The sequence below is a fragment of the Maylandia zebra genome, linkage group LG2, assembly GCF_041146795.1.
Source record: "Maylandia zebra isolate NMK-2024a linkage group LG2, Mzebra_GT3a, whole genome shotgun sequence".
NCBI lineage: Eukaryota > Metazoa > Chordata > Actinopteri > Cichliformes > Cichlidae > Maylandia > Maylandia zebra.
The window spans coordinates 4,883,802-4,889,913 of record NC_135168.1 but is presented as its reverse complement, the minus strand read 5'-3'; positions in this window follow the sequence as shown (position 1 = coordinate 4,889,913).

Here is a 6,112-nt window from a genome sequence, read left to right as displayed (position 1 = left end):
CAAGAATGCATCCTGAGAGGAATTTTCAGAATCAGAATCAGAATCAGAATACTTTAAAAATAATTTCCCCCAGGGATCAATAAAGTATTCTGATTCTGATTCTGATTCTGAAAATTCCTCTCAGGATGCATTCTTGGTTGTCGGAGGGCAGAAAAACTGTCTTAAACAGTTGACAGAATTGAGCCCATGATGTGATGTGGGAGCTCAGTGCCTTGAACCATTTCCCGGGCTCTTTTGCAAGAAAGTGTGGCAGTTCGTTTGGCAATTGCCCATCAGTTAGGTTCAATGAGGCTTTGTATGTGCCAACTGCATTTAACCAGTCCTCAGGTTGCACTTTTCCGTCCCCAGCATACACAGGAGGCTCCAGCTTTGCGTGATGTAAAGCTGCCGCAATCACTCTGGAAGTGCTGCTGAGTTCAAGTGAGTGAGATGGGAGGAAAGGATTTGTAGGTTGAAATGGGTTGCTGGGCAGGAACGGATTGGTACTGTTGGTGGGTTCAGTTTTGTCCATCACATGAACATGAGGTGTCGATGTGGCCATTGGGAAAACAGGAGACTGTGGGACTGCAGGAGGGGGAGAGTTCCCCGTTGTGAGTTGGTCCCACTGCCTTAGTAAACTCTGCTGTATGTTCAGTGAGTCACTTAAACAATCACTAAGCTTATTCACCTCAGTTCTTAACTCCACCACTTGTTGGCTAAGGCTAGGAGTCACATTTTCAACTATCTGGCACATAGGTAACGAGGTAAGTTCCATGTCTGAGTCAGAGTCGTCTGGGCAGTGTGCCATTGCGATTTCAAAAAAAATTAAGCCGCTCCAGGGCACAGAGCAGTTATTGATATAGCAGTAAAAGAGTCAGTTAGGTCAGACTAGAAAGACAAAACTGCAAAAATGCATTCAAGATTAAATTTAGAAAAACCACATAAAATTTCGCCCAACAACTGAAATTAGACTGGAGTGATCAGAACCATGTTATTACAATAGCATGTCTGCAACACTAGAGCTCAATGCAAGATTAGTTTTAAGTCGTTTCGTTATACTGAGCCGAAGACCAGCACCAACGGTTGTAGTCGGCCAAGCTATCACTTACATGTGCTACAGTCAGTCTCAGCAGAGGGAAAGGGGAATGAAAAGCCAGCAGAAATGTTCATGTCCAGGCTCTCCACAGAAGAATTAATCCTTAGAAGACGAAACCAACAACAAATAACAAATCCACGGAGTCCATTTGCGTCGCGGAGTCAGCTTCTCTCTTTTTCTTTCTCCCAAGCGGAGCAGCGGCACACCACGGTATCCAGAAATTAGTCGGGTCCCACCTGAGCTGAGGCTGCGGCCATGGCTGGAGAAAACGTCCGAGCGTCCGCAAAACTGGGGGGATTTCCGAGACAGTTCACGTGCTAGAAGAGAAGAATCCTCGGCGGGATGCAAAAATCGTCTGAAGTCCAAGGGGAAAAAGTTCGGGCGCCAGTTGTAACGTGCAGTGGAGATGAAGCCAGCCGCGGAGGTGTGCAGGTGGATAGCGAATGAGCAACAGCTTCTGACTTTCCAAAAAGTACTCATTTATTTACAATATCAAAAATAAAAGTGCTACCTCTACCACACATTACTAAAGAGCACACTAGTCCGCGTACACACGGGAGCATCCATTACAGGAGGAGTGCGAAGAAGAACAAAAAGGGGGTGACACCAGTCGTGAGACAGGAGGCGCCGCCATGTGCCGATACACTGCATTACAATAGCAACTGTTACAATATAAATATTGTTCTGAGAGGCTTTTTGTTGGTTGAGTCTGAAATTGATTGTATGTACAATTCATATCCTTATAAAAAGGCAGAAATATGGTGTTTTATTAATAAACTTACATTTATGGATATAAAATAGCTAAAAGTATTAACATGCCTCAGAGAAATCACTAATAACACTAAGGGCTGGACGGATTTGATTTGCATTCTTCAAGAAGAGTGTGGTGTCATCAGCTAGCTGGCTGATGATGAGCTCCTTATCAGCTGTGCTGATTCCTTGTATAACAGGTCAAATCTCGGGGTGGAGTCTTAATCATTTTAATTGAGCTATTGCCATTCGTGTACAAGGTTTTGATAGCTTTACAGAAAAATGCCAAATTTTTCCAAAGAGTGGAAAATAAATTGATGTTCAATTGTATCAAAAGCCTTTTAAAAATCCAGGAAGAGAATGAAGCTATAGTCAGATACCAAATCAGAGTAATCAAGTAGATCTAAAACCAGTCTCATGTTCTTAGAAAGGTGTCTGTTTCTCATAAAGCCTGATTGTGTCTCATCGATAATTGTGTCCAAGAACTCTTTTATTCTGTTAGCAAGTACTAAAGCCATAATCTCATAGTCATCATTGAGCAGACAGATGGGTCTCCAATTATCAATAAGAAGTAAGTCTTTGTTTGGCTTTGGAATAAGTGTTATGAGACCCTGAGTAAGAGTAGGAGGGAGGATGTTATTCTCTACACTTCCTATGAAAAGCTGCAGTAAGAACGGAGCCAGGAGATTAGAAAATGATTCATAAAACTCTGCAGTTAAACCATCTGTGCCGGGAGATTTGTTGGCCTTAAGTGCAGAAATAGGATTACAAACGTCCTCCACAGTCAGAGGGCTGTCACAGTGACTTCTATCTTCCACAACAATAGTTTTTAGGTTTTTAATATTATTGAGAAACAGCGTTGAGACATATATATATATATATATATATATATATATTCTACTTTTCTAAACGATTGACTATTTCAATGGAGAACCTAAATGACACGGACCTGTGTTTGTTATTACATATCTCCATTTTGAATGTGACAAGTCTATCATTGCCTGTTATTCATAGGTATTAACAGAGTTTTTGGCCTTTTTTCCCTCTATAAAAGTTAATTGACTCTTTACAGTGGCCTGCTATGGTTAATAATAACATGTTCAGTCATGAGTGAAATCAAAGCTTTTCTTCACTTTAGCATTTAACATTCCCAACAATATAATGTGATACCTTAATTAAAACACAGCTAATAAAACACAATTTTCTTAATGCAAACATCAGTGACTCAACATTAGCAACCAAAGGGTTCAGTCTGCAGCTCACACTCATGTGAAGCTACAGCCTCCCCCTTTAGTCTCTGTCATCCTTCTGCTCCTGCAAAAACAAAGCAAGACAAAACCTCCACCCTTCTTCTACAGGCTGGGTGAATTGTTGTGGACATTCACTAATCCTAAAGTCGGCACCGTTTTTGTCTCAGTATCAAGTCAGTTAAACTTTTAGTCGTCAGTCCATCACAGTCCAGTCACATGAATACATCCATATACTTTTTTCTCACATGTCCATCACTCCTACTCTCGTCTGGATTATTTTTTGGTCAGCGATCATGGTCCTGTATCTTTAACACTAATGCACAAGAATAATACTACGCCAAGAAAAAACTGGAGATTTAATATATCACTACTTAAAGATGAAGACTTTATTAAATATTTTAAAAAAGAGTGGACTTCATATTTGAACTATAATGACACTCCCGAAACATCAGCTTCTGTTCTATGGGAAGCAGGGAAAGCTGTGATGAGAGGTAAAATAATTTCTTTCTCATCACATAAAAAGAAAAAAGAAAACAAAAATATTCAGGAATTAGAAAAAAACATCAAATCACTAGAAGAAGCCTACGCGTCCCACCAAGATCAGGAAACATTGAACAAAATACGCAAAACAAAACTAGAATTAAATGAGATAATTGATAAAAAAACAAAATTCTTAGTACAAAGACTACGCCTACAAAATTATGAACATGGTAATAAATCCGGTCAATTTCTAGCAAACCAGCTAAAAATGAATAAAGAAAAAACAACTATATGTGCTGTTCAAGATTCATCTGGGAACACAATATATGAACCGATACAAATAAACAACATTTTCAGGGATTTCTATAAAACGTTGTATTCACCACAAATAAACCCATCTAAAAAAGAAATTGATCAGTTTTTGGACAACATAACTCTTCCAAAATTATTGGACACTCAAGCAATGGCACTGGATTCACCACTGACACCAGGTGAACTCCAGGAAGCCCTGATAAGTATGCACAATAATAAGGCTCCAGGTCCAGATGGCTTTCCTGCAGAATTCTACAAAGAATTCTGGTCGATTCTAGCACCAGTTTTCTACAGAACGTTGTTGGAAATTAAAGAAAAGGGCAGACTTCCATCAAATATGAATTCTGCAAACATTAATCTCCTGCTAAAACCAGGCAAAGACCCTGTATATCCCTCAAGCTATCGTCCAATATCCCTTATAAATGTAGACCTTAAAATAATCTGCAAAGCTCTCTCAAAGAGACTGGAGAAAATAACCCCCCTCTTAATTCATCCTGACCAAACTGGTTTCATAAAAGGTAGGCACTCATCAACAAATACACGTAGATTACTTAATTTGATAGACTACTCATACAGTAAAAACCTAGAAACTACAATATTCTCTTTAGACGCAGAAAAAGCATTTGACAGAGTTAACTGGAAATTTCTATTTGCAACTTTACACAAATTTGGTTTTGGATCCTCTTTCATAAACTGGTTAAAAATATTATATAATTCCCCAACAGCTTGTGTTAGAACAAATGACCAGACATCCTCCAGCTTCTGTCTCTTGAGGGGCACCAGGCAGGGATGCCCACTCTCCCCTTCACTATTTGCAATTTTTATTGAACCACTAGCAGCAGCAATTAGACAGAATTCAGTAATTAAGGGCATAAAATGCAAGAACGTGGAACATAAAATCAGCCTTTATGCAGATGATGTGTTACTCTTTCTCCAAAATTCACAAACCAATATCTCTGGGGTGATTGAATTGATAAACTCTTTTGGAAGAATATCAGATTACTCAATTAACTGGTCAAAATCTACAGTCCTACCGATTAATTGCTCCTTCCATAATTCCTCTTCTACACCACTGCAATCGGGAAATATAAAATATTTAGGTATTAATGTTTCTCCCAAGCTTGCAGATCTAACTAAATTAAACCATATCCCACTTTTAAAGAAGGTAGAAGATGATCTGGCTAGATGGAAATGTCTACCCATATCACTCATGGGAAGGGTTGCCGCTATAAAAATGATGGTCTTACCAAAAATAAATTATTTATTCTCAATGATCCCAACTAAACCGCCACAAGATTGGTTCAGATCTCTAGATTCATGTATGTCCAAATTCCTTTGGAAAAATAAACCCCCACGTATAAGCTTAAAAACACTACAAAAGACCAAGGATAAAGGAGGACTAGAACTGCCTAACTTTCAGCACTACTTCTTAGCCAACAGGCTTCAGTTTATCTCAGGATGGCTAAAACACACCCTCTTAGATGAACCTTGGCTAGATGTAGAACAAGCACTCTGCAATAATCTAGAGATCTCAGACCTACCATTTATCAGCTCAAACATCCAACGACATGAATGCTTTAAAAGCATCAACATCAGCTCTTCTCTGACAGCATGGTGGGAGTTTCTAAAATTGACGGCGTCTTCATTAATCCCATGCAAACGTACACCTATCTGGAACAACCCTGACATATTACAAAACAATAATATGATAAACTTTTCAGATTGGAGTGATAAAGGAATCAAATATTTAGAACATATACTAGAAGGAACAGAATTTATTTCATTTGACAGACTAGTTACACAATATGGGATCAACAAGAAAAGATTTTTAGAATATCAACAAATTAAATCCATAGTAAAAAAGAAATTTAAACCGGGTCAAGTTGAACTACAAACACCACCAAGTGTGGTTCAATTTCTTACTCTTAAACCCCCCAAATTACTATCCAAAATATACATAATGCTTTCTAAAACAGATGAATCAATATCACTTCCTATTGCAAAATGGGAAGCGGATTTATCAGTTAACTTAGACCTAAACTTCTGGTCTCAGATTTGCTTAAAAACCTTTCATCTAATTAGAAATCCCAGTCTTCAATTAATTCAATACAAAATATTACATAGAGTGCACTATACAGGTCATCGGATGTTCAAGATGGGCTTTACGTCTACCAACAACTGCTCACACTGCCAAACCAATTCACCGGACAATTATATCCACGCTCTTTGGTTCTGTCCACCAGTT